Raw genomic sequence first — 17,417 nt, 5'->3', positions numbered from 1 at the left:
CAAACGAGCGAAGCTGTCTCTAATGCCATACAAATTTGGATATCAGCTGTCCTATGCAAATTTGACTCTAATTACGTATGCATTACTGAGCTATGAAATAAGTCAGTGTGTTGCGGTATGTGAATACACATCCCGCTCTTGTCTTTGAGCATAATAGTTTTCAGTGTCTGCTGAGTGTTCATATCCTGTGGACTTTTCCTTTTTTTTTTTTTTTCCTTTTCCCTTCTGTCCTGTGGACTTTACCTCCCCCCTTTTTTTAAATGGGACCCCTTCTTTTCTAATTAAAAAAAAAAAAAAAAAAAAAGAAATTTAAACCTGTTCTTGAAAGCAAGATGAATTCCAGTCAGAGAGATCTGAAGTAAAAACCGAAGACTATTATTTTTATATTGTGTAATGAATTGGCTTTAAAAAGGTTGAACAATAAACAAACAACTACCCAAAACATTTTTGTGAGCTAATTATGTACTAAGCAAGAAGTAATTTTATACTTATACCCACATTTTATGTTTTGGGCACTTCTATTTCATGTCCCTTGACACCTTCTCCAATAATCCATCTACTTTATATTGGAAAGCCTCACATGAATAAAACTTTATGGCACTACAGGCATTTAGCCTTCCACTGACATTCCTGGCCTGTTCAATTCTGCAATTCAATCAAAATCAAATCTCAAAATCCTCTTGTCAGCCAGCACTGCTTTCATATGCCCGAGCCCTGTGTAAGGATAACTGCATCCAATCTTTCCCCCAAGCAGTGCTTATATTGTTTTATTACAGTTCAATGAGTAGAGTTCAAAATTACATGCAGCTGCCTACTACTGTGGTCTGTCTGTGTTACGCATGGACACAAGTATTGCCCACCAGGCTTGAAATCATTCACTTACTGGTCTGGCAAGAGAGACTGTGAGCACTTCATTGTATGGAGGAACATCCTGCCTGCTAGATCTAAAGAGGGTGATGTTAGCAGATCAGTCCCTTTATAAAGGGATTGCGAAAGCCCTATGAAATGCAACTCAAACGTGCTCGATGTTAAGCATGTGGCTACTGCACATAAAAGCAAAGATAAACCTCAACAGGCACTACTCATTCTCGGAAAGCTTGTGAGGGAAGATAAAGGATGGGGGAATAAAACGCATCTCACAGAGTTTTTTATATGTGTTTTAAATGATGAAGCTTCATTTAGACAACTTTTATCTCCCCCCCCACCCCCAAATCTTTGCACCAAAACAAAAGGACGAAACACAAAGCTAATTAAATACAATTTAATCAGATGAACAACGCAGCGACTCCAAATCCAATAGCTTAAAAACTCCTGCTAGCACTAGCTCCTGTACAGCCTGGCTGGAGGGAGAGAGAGCATCAAACCCGGGCAGGATTTCCATCCCACACTCGCTGGGGGCTGGAGGTAAAGACAGTGTCAAAAGGCTCCCTCCCGTGCTACGACCAGGGCTGGGAAGCAGCAATAGCCATGAACCGACGGGAAGGGGTCCGTCCGCACGCACGCTGCCCAGACAGGTACCGGCAAATTCACTCAAGCCCCCCACGGCCAGCGGCAGCATCCTCAGCACGTACAAAATTCCGCCGGCGGCACGAGCGACGTGACGCTCCTACAGGTTAATGTATCGCCCATTGCATTAGCGTTTAGCCATCGTTTTCACTTGGCTTTCCATCAGCATTTCACAGTATTACAACAGTAACCAAAAATCAAAAGAAGAAAAAAAAGCCTTTTACCAAAGGCTATTCATCAAATCTTCTACCGTGACTAAATTCTGTAAGACTAGCAAGTGAGAAAACAGAGGCAACACACAGTTAGACATCCTGCCGAGAAAAAGCTCTCTTCGAGATGAACCCCATTACCTTTCAACACACAGGTCTGAGAACCAAGCTAACCACACAACAAACCGCCGACCTATGACAGCAGCACTAAACTGCTTGTCCACGAATCAAGGCTTCATTTCTTTTTCAAAAAGAATAGAGAGGAGAAAAAAAAAAAGCGCACTCAGCTGCTGTGCAACTGCCCATGTGTTGGTTATGTCGAAGCAAATCCAGTCATGAGGCTGTCCAGCATTTGGGCTTTTAATAGCCTCCATTCAAAAGTAGTGTGGATTATTGCGTGTGCATCATACACGTGTCTATTCATCTATTTCTACATCTACTTGTACAAAGCCTGGATGGTGAAATCTGGAAACGTGACAGCGGTGGCCGATCCTGGAGTCACCAACTGTCACTCCTCCAGCACAGAGGCACAGCCTCCAGCTCAGGCACTGGGATACAGCCCACGAGATGCAGCTTCGAGTTCCCGTCCCTGCCAAGGGTTTGTGGCACGCCAGTCGTGTCTCCTTTGTGTCTATTTATTGCACAACGACAGATTTAGGAATGTTTGTGCCAAATCTTAGGGTGTTAGGATCACAGCCATTTCAGTCACCCCCTTCCCACCTGAATCCACCGAAGACATCTTCTGCACGAGACTAACACTTCTCCACGAGAGGCGGACTGCGTTATGGGAGCATGAAAGCCCCAGAGGAGTTCCCACATAGCTCCCTGTGACAGCCCTGTCCCCAAACGCCTCGCATACTCGGAGCCAACACGCAAAACCCTCAGAGAAAAAATACAACTTCCCCCTGTTAAGGCTACCAAGAGCGATGAGGGTGAGGGAAGGAGCCATAAAACCTCCATCAGCCTGCAGACCAGGCTTCGCAGCTCCACGCGCAGCTCTCTCGTGGCCAAGACACAAGGCTTTGGGCTGAAACCTGCCGTTTTGGGGTATTCTGTAGCCAGTATCACAGCTCCCCAGGGTGCTGCACATGCACCACGACAGCACATGGATACACACCGCCACCAGCTCCCAGGACAGGGAGGTCCCTGGGCCCCCCCCAGGGACCAAACTTGGCCAGCAAAAGTGCAAACGAAACATAAGCAAGCACTCGGCAGAGGGACCCTGCTCCCGAACAGCGGATATTGTCCCTGTCAATATGCAATGACATATCAACATTACAGAATCCAAAATTTGAGGCAAACCACCCAGGCGTGTGCTGGGGCTAGGGGGGGAAAAAACCGTCTCGCTCCACATGCACACTTGTAGGAAGTGACAAAGTATCACGTCTGCCTGCCATCCGAAATATATTTAGCAGCCTATAGATAGCAAACCAACGAGATTCATCTAGCGCGAGCCCCAGCGCACGCACCCAGTCATTCATGGTGACTTTGTACCTGCAGCTTCGCTGTAAAGCCAAAGGGATGAGAGAGGCAAGCGAGGAACCGTGGCTCCCAACCACCCCCTTTATCACCACCATCGCTGTATTTACTGTAACACATGTGACTTAGTGAAGCCTTAGATTAATTAAATGAACTCCTCCATTAATCAATCAATCAATCCAGCACAGAGCAGTTGAAATATTGAATTACTTAAGAGCAGCATCTTTATATAGGACTTTTAAAGGTCTGCTCTGGAGGACCTTATCCCCGATAATTAAATTCAGCCTCACATGGAGAGGAGCACAAGAAACCCAGAGGAGGCCCTGAGGCCCAGGGGCTGCCAGAGCAGAAGCGTGGGCAGCCCCGAACGGGCACGTCCCAGGGCGCGAGGGAAACGCCAGCTATCGCCTTGGGAAACGCTGCCCCATCCAAGGGGGTCGGTGAGCTTCTGCAGAAGCAAACATCCCCCTGAACCACCCTTAAAAACACCTCCCCAAACACTGACAGCCAGGGCTCCTACTTGTTCGATCAGGACCACTAATCAATTAATTAAGAAAACTAAGATCAGGATTGCCCAATCCTCAGGAGCGGCTCACATCCAGCTGGCAGGACTGGAAAAGGGGGAAGGAGAGAGGCGGGGCCATGGGCTGGTACTCCAGGAACACCGAACGCATACTTAATAGCTGCAAAACCTGTAAAGTCAGTAAGGTTATCCAGTTTTATATATGGTGAAATTTAGGCAGAGAGAATGGAAACACGCTGTCCCAAGATGTGCAGAGCGCCAGAGAGAATGTCGGTAATAAGAATACCAATCTCTCATCATCCTGAAAGCCAGGCACACAAACTGCTAATATGCTCAATTTTGTCATCTGTGGACCCACTTGAACCAGTATATTTGTACATCGAAATGCATGAATTCTACACTTCTTTCCACCTTCATTTCAGTATGGATGAGACTGGTGTAGCCGTGCCCATCAATGGGAGAAAGGACAACAGAAAACAAACAAAGAAACAAAAGTCTATTACATGCATGTAACCTTCCTAATTACTGAAAAATCCCCATCATCAGAAACTTTTCACATAACACGAGCATTGCTGTTTCCCTTAAACAATAAAAAATAAAGCTTCACAAGGCTCCCCCTCAAAAAACCAGACCTATAACATCTAGGCAAAAATATCTAATCCTGGTATGTCTTCCCCCACCCCCAGCAAATATTTATATTTTAGCTATTTTAGCTGCAAGAACCTGACTTCAGTGGTTATAACCTCTTGAGTGCTTGCTCTTCTGCCTTCAGCCCTTCCCACCACCACCACATACCCTGCCCTGAGCAGGGCTCTCGGTGAAGCGCATGGACTACCCGGAGTACTTCTCCCAGATACAAAGGGAACAGAGTAACAGCCCTGAGATCTTGTGTTAAGACAGGGCATACAGGACCCAGAATCAAATAAAAATGCAGCAATATGAACACATACTTCAGTGCTCAAAAGTCACTATTTTTTTTGGCAAAGACAATACAAAAGAAAAAAAAAAGATTTATTACAAGCCCTAAATGTAGGATGGCACAGCATGTTAACATATTGCTGTACATCCTTTATAGAACTGCATCCAAAGCTATATTAAAATAACGTTAAGGTTGCAAAAACTAGGCAACAAAGTTGGCAACATCAACATGCAATCTTGGTTTACACCTTTGGAATGAGTATTACGATCAAGTCTTCGCTTACACAATCATATTTTTTCTGTGGGACTCCCATCTAACGTGCAGTTATTAAGCATTTCTTTTTACCCGTATAAAATCCGTACTCCCAGTAGCACGCACTACTTATTTAGCACATGCTATCCAAACCTGAAGCTGAATACAGAATTACCAAGCTCCTCTTGACCATGCCTCCAGTTCCCTCATTACAGTGTCAGGGTTTGTGACATTAATGGAAGCCTCCTCACCTCCGCTTGCAGAGACGTTTGATGGCATCACAACCATCTCGCTGGTGGGAAACCGAGACAAAGCAAAAGGGAGGCTATTCACAGCTGCTGGTTTGAGTTACCCAGTAACACCAATCTGAACCCATCATGACTCACAGCCTTTATGGATACTAACAACCACCATGTGCCACGGACAGCCCCAACTGGCCTCAGCTGTGGTTGCAAACCACAGATCACTTCTGCAAAACTGGCCCCAGGTGTCTCTTGGTGGGCACGCAGAAATGAGGAACAGGGAACCACGTGGCAAGCTTGGAGCACTTGGGTTTGGATGACGCACCAAAGCCTAAACAAGGCTCTTTGGGAAGAAAAAATAAAACAAACAAAAAAAACAAAACTACATGATTATGTCAAGATTTCACAATGTATAACAGCCAAGAGGCTGGGTTAAGGTGCCCTATGCCACCTTAACTCTATTGTTTCCCAAATCGCACGTGCCAGACTATACCATCTTGAAGGTTGTTTTCACATACACCTGGTTTTAATGTATCTCATTTCTTGAGAATTTTTTACTCTACCTTTAAGAAGTGAGAATCGAAACAGCAGCAAGAAACAGCTATAACCAGAGAGTGCAGTAAGGAGACAACGTGACGCAGCTTTGGCCAACAAGAGACGCACACCACAGGTCACCACCACCAGAGCTAACAGCATAACCAGTTGCTGCAGCACGCTGCTGGGTGGTACTGGGAGCAGGGCAGGGTAGAGGAGGCATCAACCCCAAACTCTGAAGAGAAGATCACTCCAACAGCTGTAAGTCTGAGGTTCCCCCGTGGCGGGACCACAAGGAGCGCTCTAGTATCCTCAAACAACTCAAGGTGCCTTGACGACTCCAGTGACTCCAAAGCGATGTGTGGCTCCGTGAGAAATCAAGAGCTCCCACTGCTCCTCGGGGTGCCCGCTGCCACCTGGTACCTGGTAGAAGGTACCTTGAGGTACCGGCTGCTAAGGTGGCCAACCAGTGGCATCACCGTTGCAAAAAATCTCAACGTCTGCCGGAAATCTTTCTGCCAACAAGGCCCTCCGCTTTACGCCGCGGGGGTTCATACGGGGTGCCACCGAGGTCCCCAGCGCCCTACGTAGCACGGCGTGAGGGGGATGCTGAGGGACTGCGGGACTCGTCCTCCCCCACCGCACCTCGGCAGGACCCTCCGCACTCGGCAGAGTGCCATACGCCTGCCCTGGCTTCCCCTCGCTAGTGACAACTCCTGCACACCGCCCGCACGGCGACACTGCAGCTCTGTTAAAAATACATACACGCATACATATGCATCCATACGTTCAAAAAGAAGAATTCTTTATACGGCGACGAGCTGTGCTGTCGTTCCTGTCCATTATGTGCCTGTTTAGGTTTGCTCGGGCAGCCTCAGAGACTTGGTGAGATCAATGGGTGTGCTCAGAAGACCTACCACACGCCCAGCAGCTTAATTTCTGGCCCTCTAAATTTCAGAGAAGGTCACAGATGTCGTTCAAAAGAAGTGGCGTATCTCAGTTTTGCTAAATACTTAAACGGCATTTATTGTGCTGGGGAAGGGGCTGCACTAATACACAGAAACTACCATGTATCACATTTTTACCCTGATCTACGGCGTTCCCCATCCTCCCCAGTAACTTGCACTTGCTTCTCTTTCAAAGTCTCCCATAAAAGGCATTTACAGTCAATACACCGTCTTATTAGCAGCCGGTATATATTCTCTTTTACAAAGCATGTGATTCACTTTTACAAAGTACGCATTTACTTTGACTTCCCCCTTACAGAACAAACACACGAGCGTTGCCATTTTATATCACGGACTTTCAGAGTCCCGTACGATTCTGAAACAGGTTATTAAAACTAAAATGCAATTTAAATAAATCAGCAAAAAATCAATTGAGAAAAGCTTGCGCTGCAGTTGCTCTGACTAAAGAGAACTGCGAAAGCCAAAAGGAAGGAGTTAACCTTTGTCAAAACAGCATCAAACAGTCGCTGCTTCTTCAGTTATTGCTGTACCAGGACTTGCTGCAAACAGCATCCCTCGCTAACAGAAGAGCATCACCTACATACTCACAATTCTCCAAGGGTCAAACCTAAAGTGCTGCCCTTTAAATGTGGGTAACAACCAACATCAGGTACACAAGAAAATCTTGTAGATTGAACAGGAAACTACAGAGAACTATTTCTGAAATGTAAATGAGACTCTGCTACTTTCATTTCATTATTGCCGTAGCCCTGTGCTGAGATGAAGTTTCCATCTGTGATTTTCAGGACAGGGTATCAGCCATTTCAGGCGGCATCCGTCGGAAACCAGAGAGACAGGTTACTCACAGTTTTTTGTTTTATAAAATATTTAAACTCTATTCAGTCTTCCCTCGGACAGAGCTTATGGGAGATAATTCAGTGCTTCAGGAACAACCTTGCAGCAAACAAGCAGCTTTACCCCCACCATCCCTTTTCTTTATTATTTTTTTAAGAACGACTTGTAGAAAGTTACAATTTGAAGTGGACCAAATACTTTACAAGATAGTTTTGATAAGACCGTGCTAAATATCAATCTGTTATTACTCCTTTGAACGGCCTTGACTTCAGCACGTTAAACAGTTTGTGGTATCGAGCCTCAAGGTTGTGAACAGAAGAAAACATTTCCACATCTCACTAAAATTCAGGGACTCCTGGATTACTTAGGTACTTGTGAAAATTGTCCATATGCAAGAGACAGCACAGGCAGCGAAATTATTTCAAACATTCGTTTCTTTTTTCACAACATTTTGACCATCAGTCACACAAAACTATCAGCAAAAAAATGCTGAAGTCAATGATGATGCAATTAAGGCTTTGATTACATGATGACAGCAAATCGATTTTAAAGCAGATTATATCAACAGTTGGGCAAAAGGAGAGGCAGACATTATGGAAATCAAACCCTTTAATATCTTTAAGCTTCCATAATCCCAGAGAGCATCTTTACATCACCCTCTTTTATTCCAGATCGTCTCACAAAACACCCCTAAGTTATCACATTCTGGTAGCCCATGATAACACACATCCTATGACATGATGTTAATACGTGTTAAAAAATAAAATAAATTAAAAAAAAAAATCCAAATTGCAACTATTTCCCCGCTAAGGTGACATTTGCAACAACACAAATTTTTAAAGAACCCCAGGATACAACACATCACTTACTTCCACTGGACAGGCATGGTAAGTGCCTGGTGAAGGCAAGCAGAGTTACACATAAGTATTTGAGAGCAGGATTTGGCTTCAGACTCCGCATGAAGGCAGGAATAGGGAACTATTGTGCTGCCTGTTTTCTCACAGCAGATCCCAACTAGCTTTGGCTATGGATCCGGCACCGCCAGCCAATTTTAAGAAAAAAAAAAGAGCCTCCGACCCTTTCTTTTCTCTCCCTTTTTGTAATCTCTTGCAAGCACAACCGCTCCAGCAAGCAGCTCCCCTACCAGCCCAATATTTACACTAAACCACTAAAGGACTTTCTATTATAATGCTATCTCATTGATACAAGATTACTCCTGAACCACATCAAACCCCGCAATACTGTGAAAGGCACAAACGCCGTCTCAAGAAAGAGGCGCAGAGTGGATTATTTTAGTCTCGTTATTTCAACGGCATTTTTTTAGATTTATGTAAAAAGTAATGCAATGCTACAGTTAAGTGTTTCTCCCCTGGGGGCAACTTAGTGTCTATATGGATTAAATGTACACGCGTAAACACTTGCAATAGCTAATTATATTCCTGAAAACACCCGATTCTTACCATTTCTTAATCCTACAAAATAAAAAACACTTAAAAAAAAATTTCAGTTAATAATCAATTTTATCTAATGTCTTTGAAACTCTTCAGAGATTTTTACCTGAGAATCAAAAAGTGTTGTAACTCCTGCCTCTTGTAACTCTTTTTACAAAAGATGTATGGATGTAAAAACCCCAACAGAACACTGCACTTGCCATCTCCTCTGGTTCTAAAGAACATGAAAGAGCAACCAGACATTTTTATTCAAATGAAATTATACAAATTTTTTTTATCTTTTTTTTTCTTCGGCATGTAAAAACCCCACCCTATAATGAACACAAGCTTAAAGCAATCTCTTCCAAAGGACCATTTTACTTATTCTACAATTTCTTACCCAAATTACACAGGTATAATTATTTTGACACTGTAATGAAAAGAAAATGGGATTTGGGCACTGTGGGTTTATCTAATAACACTATTTCTTGCCAGACTTCACAGCACTGACAATCACAAAGAGCCCTGTCCATTCCAATAGGAAATATTTGATTTTACTGTAGGAACATTATTTATTTTCACCAACTTGCTATTATCAGAAAGGATATGATAGCTGAATAATAAAAATGAAATCAAGAAATTCTGGTGTTTCAAGGCTTTATTTTTTTCTGCTCTCACTTTTGACATTTTCTTCCCCTGGAGAGACAAGATAAAGTGCTGTCATAAATGGGTGACTTTTCTTGTCAAATGACAGATTTGATTCTCCATGGCAACCACAAATCAAGGTGCTAGTCTGAATTAAAGCTTCTCTTAAAAGGCGTCTTTATGTTTATAAAATGAATTTAAATTAAATGGGTATTAGGTACAGTTTTTTACCTCCATTTATTTATTGACTAAGGAGCTCTGTACTGCGTGGAGCATATTTGCATTTTAAGGAAAGACAACATATTGTACTGGCAGATGCACAAACAAAGCAAGTTACAAGGTCATGCTACATATACTAGTTTACAGTACTATGAATGGTATACAGATGGACAGCAAGCAGTTAAGAGGTACTTAAATACTGGAAAAAGCACAAAAATTACCTACAGAGTAACAGATGAAGGAAATCTCTCCTCATTTCATAACACTGCTTTCTTCCACGCACAGTTAATAGAGTCATGTAATTGTCACAAACAGAATGCCAAAAGGGGAAAAAAAATTAAAAAATGAGATGCTTCATCCTGTGCCCTTATGCAATCTTACTATAGAGCATGATACACTCTTACAAATGGTTGTTACCATGACTTTCAAATATCCGAATTTATCCCAGATTTCTAACTTCAACTGCTCTAAAAATTCACTTTCTTGAGGTCACAACACAGCTGAATTTCTTTATTCAGAAGATGAGTCAGTGGAGCCTCCTAGTTCCACAATTAACCTACCTTATTACCTTTTTTTTTTAAAAACCTGAAACCCAGAGAACCTAAATTGCACTGTAATACTCTCCTCATTCGGTTTCCCCAAAGAAAGGAGAAAAATCTTTGCACAGAACATGAGATTGAAATTTTTAACATATAGGCAAAGTCAAATATATATTTTTACACATGTTCACAAGGAAGTAAATACTTTCATGAATTCAGATAGCGTTGCAAAAAAAAAATCAAAATACTGCAGGTTTGTCAGCTGATTCTCTTGGTTACCGGAGTCAAGTGGCTCCACATTCACTGCCCTTGTAAGCTCTGCCAAATTTGATTTTAAGCTTCCTGAAGTTAAAGAAGGTTTATACAGTATTAACACAAGATCTTCTCACACATTTCTCAAGTTATTACACAGCCTTTTATCCAAAATTACAATTTTAAGCAGTGCAGGAAGGCTTCAGTTCAGCTTCACAGGCAGAGATGGACAGAGGATGTCTTCATCCCGCTGCCGGGCTTTCTGCTTCCCTTCACCGCTGCCGCCCGCTTTCCTCCAGAGAAGGTGCAATAAAAGCGTGCCAGCAACTTATAAACCTCTTTACACCCTGGCTCTGTGCAGGATTCGGCCCCTGCACCAGTGGCACGGGGACAGCCCCCACCTCGCTGCTGTGGAGCGGCTCAGACACAGCTATCGGGGTCCCCGGACGGCCCAGCATGCGCCCGCTCCCCAAATTATTGGCACCTGTGTGTAACCCAGAAATGTCCCAGTCTCGTAGTGACAGCTTTTTGACCCAAATACCCCAACGTAAGAATTGGGGGGAATAACGGTCAGGCCTCTCTGAATCGGTCATAAACATTTGCTACATAAAAATCAAAGGACACTTTGCTAATGTACTACTGTATAAGTAACGGCCTCATTAAAATAAGACTAATCTGTAACAGAAATGTGCATTTTATGGGGTAAGCAACTAAATTTCTTACATTTTTATTGTGAGAGAAGAAAAAGAAAATGAGTCTACCTATTTCACTCATACTGTAACCTGATCACAATGTTTATATGTGCCCATCACAGTGCCATATAAATTAAGTCCCAAGAAAGGGTTTGAGAAAATAAAATATGGTTAACTTCAAACAACACCTTCAGCTCAACTCCTGAAAATCCTTGGCACGTCTTGCTACGCACTGCTGGACATACTTGAGGTTAAGAGGCAGCCTCCTCGAGGTCTAAATACTGCACTTTTAGGAAAAATTCCCCAAATTACTACTACGCACAGGGATAACTGCACACGGAAAATACTCTCCCAGGCTGTTACACAAGCTGGATGCTGTGTGGTAGATGCTGGGAGCATTTTCTGCTAATGCGAGGGGATGGAGAGTGAATTTTATGTGTTTACGCTTTCTCTCCATCAGCAGCATTAAGGTGCAGCAAACAGGTAGAAGATTAAGGTAATATCTTGCAGAAAACAGGGCGGATTTCCGGGCCTTTAGTGCTAGCTGACAGAATGGGTTTGCTGAACGAGAGGGCGCAGGAGAACTAAGCATCAGAAGAAAAACTTGCAGCTGTTAAATTTGTTATTAAAATTGTGTTTCAGAAATGGGCAGCCACAGAGCCTTGTGACACAGTGCCGTTTGGGACAAGCTGCAGCCAAATCGGCAGCAGTTCTCCACTTCAGCTCCAAATATTCCAAAAGTAAATATGGCACAGGCAGAAAACCCCTGCAAGTGCACGAATTTGGGGCTCTTGACCTTTTTGGGGGGTTGTGGTGGTGCTGACGCTGCACCAAAACCTCCTGGGAGCACCGGGTTGTTTTCCAGTGCAGAATACCTCCAGATACAAACATGCATTTGTTGCAGAAGAGCTGTAAAAGGAGACAACCTGTCTTAGAAAAAGGCTTTTTTTTTCTCCTCTCCAAGGTCTCAACCACTCATTTAGAGGGAATACGGGACTTTGATTAGCAAACGCCTGAAATTTAAACTGGGGTGAGTTGACGACATCTTCCTCGTGCACTCGGCAGGCATTTCTGGGCTGGCTTTTGGCAAATACATTAAACTCTCTCCTTAATTGTTGTGAAGCAGCACAGCTCACCTTTCGTATTACTTCTAATGCATGGCATTTCATTTTATTGAGCATGAGCTCAGTGTTGGCAATAGCCATAAATTTTACCACTTTAATAGTATATGTTATCTGACGTTTCCTAACACTGAGCTTTGGGATTTGAGACTGACCAGTCTTGACAGAGATGGATAGTTTGCATAAGAGTTATAAAGGGAATAGCAGAGGCTTCAGTGATATTTTAAGCAGGAAAACTATGCAACACACTTTAAAAAGTGAAAAGACAACCAGGAAAATCTTTGGTTGGTAATCATAGTCAGGAAATGCCAGCAAATGTTTTGAGATGCTAGCTGAAAATTTGAAAAATGTTAAAAGCCAGCTTTGCTACCTTTAGCAGTGAACTATAAAGCTAATCACATATATTTTTGGGGTCTTTAACGTGGACCAGATGGAACTACACCGCATATAAATAAAAAACATTCTGTAGTTTGTGGGCTGGTTTGAATTTTATTTCATTGGATAAATGTGGAAGACAAAGTTACCAAGTAGGTTTTAGTCTGAGTAAACCATGAAGCAATTAACAGGAGTTCAAAGATACATTTTCATCCAGCAGATACCCTACTGCCTTCTAGATTTCACATGAAAGTTATTGCAAGTGAAAAAGGGACACACTCAACTTGAGACCTCACCACATCCATACCAACCAGGTGGGAGCAAGTTCAGGTGCAGCACCTGCTCCTGAGCTCCCGGCTCTGTCTGGGGGGGCTCCAGCTACATCCTACTAATCCTAAAAAAATTTAATCATTCTTCTCATCTGTTGCTTTGTTAGAAGTAACACTAATTAATTTGGGGAAACTTGATAACAAGGTATGGAAATATTAGATGCAAACCTGCAAGGTAAATAAACTAAGGAGAATAATCTTGAATCTCTTTTTAAGTTATGAAATTATTTACTTGTTCTGATCTGAGCAAACATAAAAGAATACCTCTCCCAGGCTCCAGGCATTGTTACCATCAATTAACTAACAATTCCATAAACAATAAAAGTATTACAAAAACAGCAGCACATCCCCACCTACACATTAGCACCAGTCAGCAAAAAACCCAACAAAAAACTACAAACAACACTTCCTACTCCTTGAATTCCCAAAGGAAACTCCACCCCAGCTGCTGCAATCAAAAATAAGGACTTAACAAAGTGCCTGCAAGGTTAAGTGACAATTTTAGGTGTTACTTGTAACAGAAGTAAAACAATTTCAGACACAAGGGTGAGAGTAAACTGAGAACTCCTTGAATACAGACTTTTCCCCAAATGATGATTTCTTGCAGAGATTGTGTTCTCTGTTTCAGGATGCTGAAAGGTGAATGGGTCTAGATGAAAAAACGGAGAAGAAAAAAAAAAACAAACTCATGCATCACCGAGAGACCCCAGCAACAGCAAAGTTTCATTGCACCAGGTACAGACGGTTTCAGGAGAGGGCTGTGCAACCACCGCTCCATCACATGCTGGAGGCAGAGGGATGGTGGGAAAAGGGGATTCCAGCCTGCTTCCTCCCCTCCTCTTCTCCCTCCCGCAAGTCCACACTTGCCTCTTCCCACTGGTTTCTCAACTGTGTTCTCAAGTTTCTGTGGGTCAACACGGCACTGACTTGGCACCCATACAACACCTGTGAAATCCGGGGAGTCATGCAAATGTAGCTGAATATGCAATGTCATCTTTTCTGATTCATTATGAATAGGCAGAAGCCATTTTAGCCGGGACGGTGAACACCTTCATTCTTAACTTTGGAAGTATTCTTTTAAAAAAATCATCCCAACTTCTTATTGCTCCTCAGTTCTCCCAGTAATGGTCCAAAGACCCTTAAGCACACACACACCGTTACCACAAGCAGAGTCATCACTCCTGCTCTGAAGTCAGGCAAGCACTAAATTGGGCTAATACCAGCAACCTGCAGAAATGCAGGCAGATATAAATTATGCAACATATCGTGCATCTGGAAAATGGGTGTTTTAAAGTACAGCATCGCTGTTCAGCTGACAGCAAGCCAAGCCCCTACCTGGTATTTCTCCCGAGTATCTTTCCTGTGTCACAGGTAGTAACACTTTACCCCCCCAAAATGATTACAGAAAAATTCAACTGTCCCCTGGGAGTTAATGTGGTAAAATTCAGTCTTCAAAACTGTGAAGTACAAGGATTTTAATCCTGTTTTAAGTGCAAGTTTCAATACAAATTGAACTTTGAACCCTCCAGGATTTCTTTCTAAGAGTAAGTGACCCAGAGGAGGACCTCCTTCAACATACATGCAGTAATAAACTAAAAAGTAATTACTATGGCAGGCAATTTATAAAACGCAAGTGTGGGAAATAATTATTTACCTTCGTAACAAGCAGTTTCTTCTTGGTTTCTGTACCATAAATGCAACTTTCTCCCAACAGCAACTTCTTAAAAGATGTTTGTCAACTTCTGTCATTCACAGATACACAACAAAGAAAAATGTATATCTTTCTAATGAGATGCACAGCCAAGGACGGTTGTCAGCATCATAGCACTGCTGTTGTGACATGTATTTCATTTTATTCAATACATAACAGGAAAGCTGTTTAATCCAGCAGTCCAAGCAACATCCAAATAAGCATTAATAATGCGGTGAATAACTGATCATCGCTAGATGGTTTTCAGCAAGATAAAGGTTTTTCCCTCCCCCTTTTAAAAATATCCTCCTAGTGAGAAAACAAAGAGGCAGAAGTTAAGACTGTTGCCTGCTACCTCCTACAACGGGCACACATCTGCAAGTGCCAACCTGCTCGCTGCCGAGCCCGTCCTTGTGCACTGCCGATTTCAGCACTACATCAACAGATTGCAGCAGCACAGCAGGTGGAGCGGTGGGCTAAGGGAGAAGCAATTAACATGTATTGTGTTTCCCATTTTTCAAGGTAGATGGCAAATTCTGTTTCACAGACATGTACAAATTCGCGTACAAAACCCACTGCATAATACAAAGACATCTGTGTTTACCAAAGTCATCATTATTGTTTAATGCATATTTTTTACACCATTTAACAAATAACTTTAGCTCTGATGAACATGGTGATTTTCATGATAGAATTAAAAGGAAAAAAAGTTCTTAAGAAATGTGGAGCTGCTAACACATGCTAAGTATCAAGACGAGCGCCCCAGATTAAGGGCACCACTCTGACCTCGCGTGTTCTCGCCCTGTGCACGCTCAGCCAGCACGGTCCAACAGGGATTTGGTGGCTCGCTGCCTCGCGCCAGAACTCGAAGTCACCCTTGCGCCTCTTCCTGCGCCAAACTTTGCGGACACGCGCAACGAGGGCGAGCAGCACCCCATCAAACACCACGAGCAACCACGGGGCTAAAACGCCATCGTTTTGGGATCAACCCCGCAGCCAGGTCTGTGCCCACCCCCAGCCCCAAAGGGCGTCCCAGAGCTCGGTGCACCGGATCGGCCCCACCACCACCCCAGCCACGGGGAGATTCCCATCACTCCTCCTGCCTTGCCACTTACAGCCATCATCTCTGTCCCACTGCACCTCCCCGTCCGCAGGCTCGAGCCCGGAGGGAGCGACGTGCCTAACCCTTGCAGGCTTCAAGGGGAGCTGCAGGCAGGCAGGCACGGCTGACACACGAGGATGGGGGAGCTCGGAGGAGGAGTGAGCCGAGTCGAGACCCCACTACATGTTCAGTGATTATAAGATTAGTGCGTTTTTATTTAAAGTATTATCCGTTAACATCCCGTATTACAAAAGTAGCACAACAGTATCGACAGACTGTCAATATTAATAGGAGTGTCTAATGTTATATCAATACTAATTTAATTTCTGTTATCTGCAGGCTGCAGGGCTCTTCTGAAGAAACACAGGAACAAGAATGAGAAAGCCAAAGCAGTGACATAACAGGAAAACAAGCCATTCCTTCAGCTTCTCCATCACTCAGTGGCACCCTGCTGTTTAACACAGTTATCCTTGCTTCTTCTTTTGAGAGAAACCACCACCAACAAAACCCTCCTAGTTTTCTTCTAATACCACCAGAACCTCCACACTCTCTTTTTCTTTTTTAGCCCAAAAATATCTTTGCAAAACAGCATTTTTCCTAACTACATACATCCAAAATCTGTAAAATAACTACGTCAGACAACAGCAATTACAGGTTGGATGAATAACTCGCCCTTACGACATAGTGTTGATTCACAAAGGAAAATTTCTAGACCACTGAATGACCCAATCTCATACAGACCTTAAGGGCCACATGGAAAAAGCATGTTCTTCATTTTACATGTAAAATATGTATTTCTAGGGTAAAAGTTCTTGAAGACTTGTACTTTACTGAGGTTCAAAAAAGCGTCCCTAAGACTACAGGGCAAGGACACACGTTGGTAAGTCTGCCCAAGGCGGCAGGTGCTGCAAGGTGGGGAGAAGCCCTCATCCTTACAGGGAAATGCTTGGCACGACCAGGATCGCAGCACCACCCCTGCGCTTCCCATCACTACTAACATACTTTAAAAGAGAGAGGAAGACAGGTCCACAATGACAAAATGTCAAAGTGAACAAAGTAATTGAGCTAATTATGTAAACATTCATTATTAATAATATTAAAATATCCTGGTTTGCATTTTCTTTTTGTGGCAGAATGAGCAGCATCTAAGGACTCAGAATTATCATCTAAGAACTGAGTAAAAGAGGAAACTGCCTAAAATGAAGACACAGTATCAAAGACGAATATTTCTCTTGCTTTAGCACATGAATGATCCCAACTGTACTCGCTACAAAGCATTAAGTGGGAATGCAGGGGAAAATATTCTTCTCCTTAAATACATTTCAAATAAGTGATTTATGGTTTTCAAACTGTGAAGGAGAGAAGTGGAAAAGAGGGAGGTATTGGGGTAGGAAATTGGCTTACCTCGTGATACTCCATGATGTGTGACCAGTTCCCACAAACGGGTGAATCCTCCTTCCCCCGTTAATGAGGCTGCAGGTTTGCCAGCCCCCTCCTGCCCAGCCGGATCTCCCCACTGCACAGCAAGGTGCGGAGACCCCACCCCACCGCCAACCG

At 43.3% G+C, this 17,417-nt stretch overlaps 1 protein-coding gene across 4 annotated transcripts in view; it reads right to left on the bottom strand.

Annotated features, from left to right (window-relative positions):
* Positions 1-17,417, bottom strand: part of FOXP1 (forkhead box P1) — a 342,200-nt gene that overhangs the window by 308,761 nt on the left and 16,022 nt on the right. Inside the window, exon 1 of one of the 4 annotated variants that reach the window (XM_010570603.1) lies at positions 5,140-5,243. The exons of the other annotated variants lie outside the window; for them this stretch is intronic. The gene's annotated coding sequence lies outside the window, so the exon portion shown is untranslated. Of the gene's footprint in view, positions 1-5,139; positions 5,244-17,417 lie in introns of those variants that run through there. 4 annotated transcript variants of the gene reach the window in all.

Source organism: Haliaeetus leucocephalus, unplaced genomic scaffold (genome assembly GCF_000737465.1).
Source record: "Haliaeetus leucocephalus isolate CR32 unplaced genomic scaffold, Haliaeetus_leucocephalus-4.0 Scaffold2, whole genome shotgun sequence".
Lineage (NCBI taxonomy): Eukaryota > Metazoa > Chordata > Aves > Accipitriformes > Accipitridae > Haliaeetus > Haliaeetus leucocephalus.
This window is presented reverse-complemented; position numbering and strand designations above follow the sequence as displayed.